Here is an 8,075-nt window from a genome sequence, read left to right on the forward strand (position 1 = left end):
CAACAATATTTTCATACTCCAACCTTCGAAATGAAGACTCCAAGAAGAAGATGAGCTCCTCAAAGATCGAAAATCTCAAAGCGATCGATCTACCATAGTATCCATTTCCTTACGGAAGCTGAAGAGCTGTTCTTATAATAATTATTAGTGATGTAAATAAATTTTTTCATCATAATTATACTTTTATATATATTTTTTTAAAAAATTTTTTTTAAAAAATATTATAAATTAACTATTATATGAAATTTTTTTGATAATAAAATTTAATTTTTTTTGATGAAATTATTTTGAAAAATTTTTTAGATGACAAATTTTTTAGATTAAAAAAAATTAATTTTATTTTTCATCATGAATATTTTTTTAATGTCATTTTTTTGTTAAATTTTTTGGATGAAAAAATTTTTTGGTGAAAAAAATTAAAATTAATTTTTTAATAAAATTATTATTAAAAAAAATTAAAATTAATTTTTAATAAAATTATTATTAAAAAAATTAAACTAAAAAATTTATTTTTTTTTAATTATTAGAGACATAAATCAAATTTTCATCCAAATAGTCTTTAAATTATTTTTAAAATTTTTTAAAAAAATTATTTATGATGTAAATTTATTTTTCATCGGTAACCATATTTTAAAAATATTATTTTAATCAATTTTTATAAAAAAATTTATTTATGGAAAAAAATTTATTAATGATGAAAAAAATTTTCATCAATAAAATCATTTAAAATAATATTATTTTTTTTGAAGAAAAAATTGTTAGAGAAAAAAAAAATTTAAACAGTATTTTTAATGACGAAAATCATATTTTCGTCGCTAATACCTTATTAACAATGCATATTTTTATTTCCATCGTTAATAATTTATTTCATAAATTTTTTGGGTGAAATTTTTTTAGAGAAAAAAATTTTTTAGTAAAAAATTTTTGACGGACCTTATTGGCGATAAAAAATATTTTTCATCATAAATAAGCATATTAGTGATAAAAATTTTTGTTGTTAATAGTTGTTCATTTATTACAGGTTCAGTCGATGTCACTTCCCTTCCTATGGAGCTCATAACCCATCGCTTCTCTTCCCACGAAACCCTCTCCCTTTCCAAGCTCTCCCCCCCTCTCTTCCCGCCGGCGACTGCATCTCCATCGCCATCCGGTGCTGGCTTCCACCGTCGCGGGCTTCTACCATGGGCTCCACCATTGCCGGCTTCCACCATCACTTCCGTCAGATTCTCCACCACAACCATTGCCATCCGTCGGAGGAAGGGTGCTTCCCTCTCTCTTTTTAATATTTAAAAAATTTTGACTGTCGGAGGGGGAAGAAAACGAAGGAAGGAGCATGGGGGATCGATAGAGGAGGTGCGGGTGGGTGAGGGTGGTGGCGCTGCGACAATAGGGGTCACGGGGGGTTGGAAGGGCGGCGGCGCTGTGGGGGGTGGGTGGGGGCGACGGTGCTGCAAGAGCGGAGGTCGTGGGGGTCGATTAGGGCGACGGTGCCGTGGGAGTGTGGGTTGCGGGGATGGTCAGGGCAGCAGGAGCTGGGTGACAGCAGTGGATCGTGGGAATGGAGGTCGCGGGGGTCGAGTCTTGGAGGTATGGGGTGGTGACGGCGTCGGCACGTGGGAGCGGGGGTCGCAGGGCCCGAGTGCGAGCGGTGGGGGGTGGGTGACGGTGATGGTGCCGCGGAGGGTGGGTTAGGCCGCAGGTGGATGATGTTTCGAAAAAAAATAATTTTTAAGAAAAATATTTAGGAGAAAAATAATTGTTAAGAAAAAAATGTTTAGGAGAAACAATATTTAAAAAAATATTTTTAGGTAAAAAATATTTAAAAAAATAAAAATTATTTATTATATATATAAAAGTTAAAATGCGAATTTGGTTGGGGTCGAGGAAAAGAGGGGTTAATCGATCCGAACCCAATCGGATCTACTCTGGGCAGGACCAAATGTCTGTCTGAGCCTAGCCCGATGGCCAAACATGCCCTATTTTTTTGGCTAGAACTCGGTCTAAATGGTTTGGGGCTGAGTCTGAAGCCCGACCTGATGGGCCTCCTGGCGGCCTGACCCACTTTCAGCCTTATTTGCGGGACTACCTCCATGGTGCTGCTTTTGGTGAATTTGGAAGATGAGGGAGAGGGAGTGGAGGATATTCGGTCGGGATTGAGTTTCGTATTATTATTTTACGTTAATATTATTTTACATGCTCAACTACTTATAGTTTATTTTATATTTACTGCATAAATTTTTTAGTGTTACTGTTGAAATTTATAATTTTTTTATGTTTCTACTAGCACAGTGTACATTACTTTTGCTTATTATAATTTAATTATTTTATGTACTATTTTGTATGCTTTTACTTATTATAATTAAATATAAAAAATATTTTTATTTTAAAAAAATTCTACTAAAATTTTTGATGAAAAAATTTCAATACAGAGTTACTCTTTTTTGATAAATTAGAAATCTATTTCTGAATGTATATTTCGAGATGGTAGTTAAATTGCATTGAGCCATAGATTTTCGTTCAAGAGTCGATCTTGATCGAAATTGACTTTTGGATATCCCATATTTAGATTTTTTTTAAAAATAATAATCTTATTATGGTTAATAGTTGATATTTTGTTTCATTATGTGGTAGTCAGTGATTATCTGTCTACTGTTCTTCGGATATATGGTGGATAGAGTGCGTGCGTAGGCACCATATTTACGTCGTATATTTGGAGAACCATAGGGAGATGCTATCAAAATTTTCACAATAATAAAATAAAATATCGACTAATAATAATATTATTATTATTTTTTTCTAAAAGAGATAGGACCATATATGTTAGTAATGATTTGAAATAGATAGGATCATGCATTTTTGCTTCGTTAAATAGATGGAAGGAGATTTTTTGTGTTATTATTCAGTCTGTGTTCTTTAATATGTGCTGTTTTGTATAAAATGATCAGTGTCCAAAATTTGGATTGAGATTTGATCCAAAATTCAGGTTGGGATTCGGTCCGAAATCTGGGTCGGGATCTGGTTCGGATGAATACCACTAAAATTTTTTTGTTGTTAATGGTTTTTGTATTTGTTGTTAGATGGATATCAACAAAAGTTAGATGAATGCTAGAGATATTTTTTTGCCTGAATATCGAAAAGGTGTCTGAAATTTTATTGAGTTTGCATGGCATAAGGCAGACAGTGCTAGTTGGATAAAGTGCCTATGCAAGAGATGTGTCAATATGGTATATCATCACATAATACTTATTGAGGAGCATCTACTACGTTATAGTATGGATAAGAAGTATACTCACTGAATATGGCATGGAGAGGGTGATCCGAATGAAGTTGTGCACGATGATGACGATACTGAAGATAATAGTGATGCTGCTGAATCGGTCAAATATGGTGGTATAGAAAAACTATTGGATGATTAACATCAGGGTGCTTGTTCAAATGTACACATGAGTACTAGTGCATCTGAAGGCAATTCTGATCATGAATACAATATCCGACTTGAGATAGAAGGGACTTCTGAATTGTTTGCAAAGTTTGTAAGGGATGCATGAGATTCACTCTATCCAAATTGTACAAAGTTCTCCAAGTTAGAGTTTTTGATAAAATTACTTCATATTAAAATTGTGAACCCATGGAGTCAGAAGTCATTTAACCAAAATTTGATATTGATTAAAGTAGCTCTTCTTGATGGAGAGAGACTTTCGAAATCATATTCTGAAGCAAAAATATACATGTGAAAATTAAAATTTGGCTATATTTCTATATATGCCTACAAAAATAACTATATATTATTTTATAAGGATAACGAACAGGCAACTAAATATCCGAAATGCGGTAAGCCTAGGTATAAAATCGATAACAAAAAAAAAGAAGATACCTTAAAAGATTTTGAGATATTTTTTATTGATTCTAAAACTTTAAAGATTGTATATGTCCACAAAGACAGCTGAAGAAATGAGATGGCATCATGAGCAGCAGATTTTGAAGGAGAATATACTTAGCCATTCGATCGACTCTGTAGTGTAGAAAGATTTCGATGCAATGCATCTGTACTTTACGAGTGATCCGTGCAATATCCGACTTGATCTAGCGACAGATAGATTTAATCTCTTTGGCAATTTGAGTACTTTCTATAGCATGTGGCCTGTGATGTTAGCTATATATAATGTGTCACCTTGAAACGGCATGAAAGAATCATTTATTTTTATGTCACTGTTGACTCCGAATCTGAAAGTATCAGGTAATGAAATTGATGTATATCTACGATCGTTAATCGATGATCTAAAAGAGCTATGAAAAAATGAAGTACAAATATATGATTCTGTGAGTCGAAAAAATTTTAAGTTGCATGCTTTGATTTTATGGATCATAAATGATTTTTTTGCATATGAAAACTTATCTGGATGGAGAACCAAAGGATATCTGGCATGTCCAATATGCAACAAGAATGCATCCTCCTTATATTTAAAGCATGGATGAAAAATATGTTTTATGGGTCATCGACGGTTTCTACCAGGTAACCACTCTTGGAGGACCCGTTACAACCAATACTTTGATGGTAAGTCCGACCGACATCCGCCACCTAAAGAGTTAAGTGGAGCAGAAGTTTTAGAATAATATGAAGTCATTGGAAACATCCAATTTGAGAAAACATCGAGTACTCGCAAGCAGAAACATACTGAAGCCAAGCTGAATAAAATAAAATATTTTTTTTGAACTACCATATTGAAAGCAGCTACTACTTTGTCATAATCCGGATGTAATGCACATTGAGAAGAATATTTATGATAATATCATCGGTACAGTATTGAACATCTCAGAAAAAATAAAAAATAGTAAAAAGCTCATCTTGATTTACAGAAAATAAAAATTTGATTGGAGTTGCATTTAGTTCGTCCAGATGATAAATTTTTTATGCCACCTATATGTTATTCACTATTTGGCGTGGAAAATAAGAGTTTCTGTGGATGGTTCAAAATCGTAAAATTTTTTTTATGCTTACGCTTCAAATGTATCGCAATGTGTTGGCAACAACGATGGTAATATCTCTGATATAAAAAGTCATGATTCTCATATGATGATGCAACGCTTGCTTCTTGTGGTCATGCATGGCTATTTGGGTGGTGATGTTCAAACTGCATTGATTGAATTGGGAGTGTTCTTTTGAGAATTGTATTATCAGAAATTGAAGATTAACTTACTTGAAAAGTTTGAGAAGAATATTGTGCTCATTTTTTGTAAGTTAGAAAAAAAAATTTCATTATCATTTTTGGATGTTATGGTGCACCTGGTTATTCATCTTCCAAAGAAAGTTTTTTTTGACTAGATCAGTACATTATCGATGGATGTATCCAATTGAAAAATAAAAAAAATTATACGCACTTTGTCATATTAGTTATAAGATATAAATATATTTTTAAAATTTAAATTTATTTTTATTTATAGATTCTTGTGTATCCTAAAAAAGTATGGGCGTAATAAGGTATAGCCTGAAGGATCTATAACGGAAGCATACGTAGCTACGAAGTGTGTCACGTTCTGCTCGATGTATCTTGATGATATGAAAATAAGATTCAATCGTACAGATCGTAACACAAATCGTAAATGGGGTGACAATAAACCGACATTGTCCATATTTAAACAAACAATTCGATCTATTGGTGAAAAGAGATATGAATTTATGGACGTGAATGAGCTATCTAAGGCACACTTCTACATTCTAAATAATTATAAAAAAATTAAAAATTTTATTGAGTAAGTACCATCTTAGCATACTGTTTAATATTCTAAATAATTTTTTTATATCGATGTAAAATTAAAAATCATGACTTGTTGCAGTGAGCATAAGAGTATACTATCCAGAGAGAATAACACGGATGCTGATGATCGACATAAAAAAAAATTTATAAAATAATTTGGAGACCTTGTAAGCTTTACTAGTAATATATTATTTTTAATAATTATAAAAATAATTATTTAAATCAATATAATTTTTTATGTTATAGTGTAGATGAAATATAAGTATTTCAATAAAGAAGAGGGTGCGACCGATGAGTTGTACAATTTAGCATGTGGCCTCGATTGAAGGGTTAACCACCATGCGTCCTCTATCATTAGAGGAATGAGATTTCTCATAAGAGAGCTTGAGATGCAACGACGGATCCAGAATAGTGAGATTGCTACGATAGGATATGAAGGAGAAGAAGAGATTGAATATTATGGTGTACTTATAGATATCATAGAACTGAATTATGAGTCCAGTAATTCTGTATTCTTGTTTCAGTGTGAATGGTGGGATATTAGCAATAAAAAGATTGTATTCATATCAATCCATACTTTGTTAGTGTAAGATTGAATATTATGGTGTACTTATAGATATCATAAAACTGAATTATGAGTCCAGTAATTCTGTATTCTTGTTTCAGTATGAATGGTGGGATATTAGCAATAAAAAGATTGTATTCATATCAATCTACATTTTGTTAGTGTAAATTTTGTACGAACATGATACCAGAATGAGCCGTATATATTAGTAACTCAAGTGAAATAAGTAATATATTTGAACGATTTAAAGTATCGAGGTAATTGGTATGTCGTACAAAGAATAACACCTAGAGGCATATATGACATACTAACCTGACTAGATATAGATGAAAATTCAAATTTAGAGGAAGAACAAATATTAGCCGAGCTTCTTGTTGATGAAGAACTTGTAACAGCTCCTTTGTATAGGGCTGATCTACCGTCCAATAAAATTGAAGCTGATTTTATATTTAATCTTGATGAGTCAGAGGGTGATGATTAGTTCATAAATGACGATGAGATAAAAGACAATACATTAGTCAATTATTGTGATTCGGAGGAAGACCTACACATCGAGGTGTTAGAAAGGGAAGGGCAGATTACATGCATGTATTTCAAAACTGTTTTGAAATCGCAGCGGAATAAATAGATTAACTTTTTTTATCATGTATTAAATCAGATCTAAAATCTTTCCTAACATGGATCTAAGACATATGAAATCTAAAATTAATTTATAAGATCAGATCTCATACCTTATCATGGGTGGAAGAGCTCCGCAGTCGATGATCAAAAACTTGATAGGTTCCTGGAGCCGTGCAAACGTCCGACTTCTACAGGTATCCACACGAGATCCGATCTGATTCAAGATTTGTCTATCTTCCAGGGTGCTAGCTCCCTTGCAGAGAAGACTTTTTGATGATTGGTTTGATCATTCTTCAGATTTGGAAAATGATCTTCAGTCGAAAAAGCAGTGGAGGTAGAAGAAAGGCAGCAGCAGTGCGGCTTTCTTCCTCGGAGTCCCACACCTTATACCAATAGAGTTTTTCCTTCAAACTTAGAAGGAAGGATGCCAAAAAGTTCCTCTCTCACTCTAGTAGTTGGTCAAATTTTGTTCTGATCTCAAAAGCTCTCTGGAGGCATCCCAAAGGCAGATCTTTTTGAGGTGGCTCCTGATAGAGTCCTGATAGAGTCAAACTCTATCAAAAATTTAAATTAAATTTCAGATTCAAACTAAAACTTATCTCTATCTAAATGAGGAAATAAGTGGTCGACCAAAAAATAAAAAAATATAAAAAATCTCATGCAAATCTAAAATTTGCATGAGGAGAGAAGGGGAATGGACAATGGATGGCGCATGGAAGAGTCCTTCACAAAATGGACTCTAGAGTTTTGGATTGAGCCTCAAACCAAAAGTAATTTAGTTTAGACCCAAACACCTGATTGAATCTAATCTCATTAGATCTCTAATCAGATTAAATCTTAATCCAAGTAAGATTTAATCAAACTCAAATTTAGATCAAATCAGAAATTGATTCTATGGCAATTGAGTCATCTCATAACTCAATCAAACCAAACCCAATTCAAGTCAAACTAAATCCAATTCAATTAGACTTGATCTAAAACTTATTTCTCAATCAAATTGAGTCTAATTAGTAATCAAATTACTAATTAATCTTCCTACAACTTTTGCATTGGATTAATTATCAATCATATTGACAATTATATCCTTAACGATTCATAATCGTCGATCAATCATCGGATCAGACAGAAAATTC

The sequence above is a fragment of the Elaeis guineensis genome, chromosome 13, assembly GCF_000442705.2.
Source record: "Elaeis guineensis isolate ETL-2024a chromosome 13, EG11, whole genome shotgun sequence".
Classification (NCBI taxonomy): Eukaryota; Viridiplantae; Streptophyta; class Magnoliopsida; order Arecales; family Arecaceae; genus Elaeis; species Elaeis guineensis.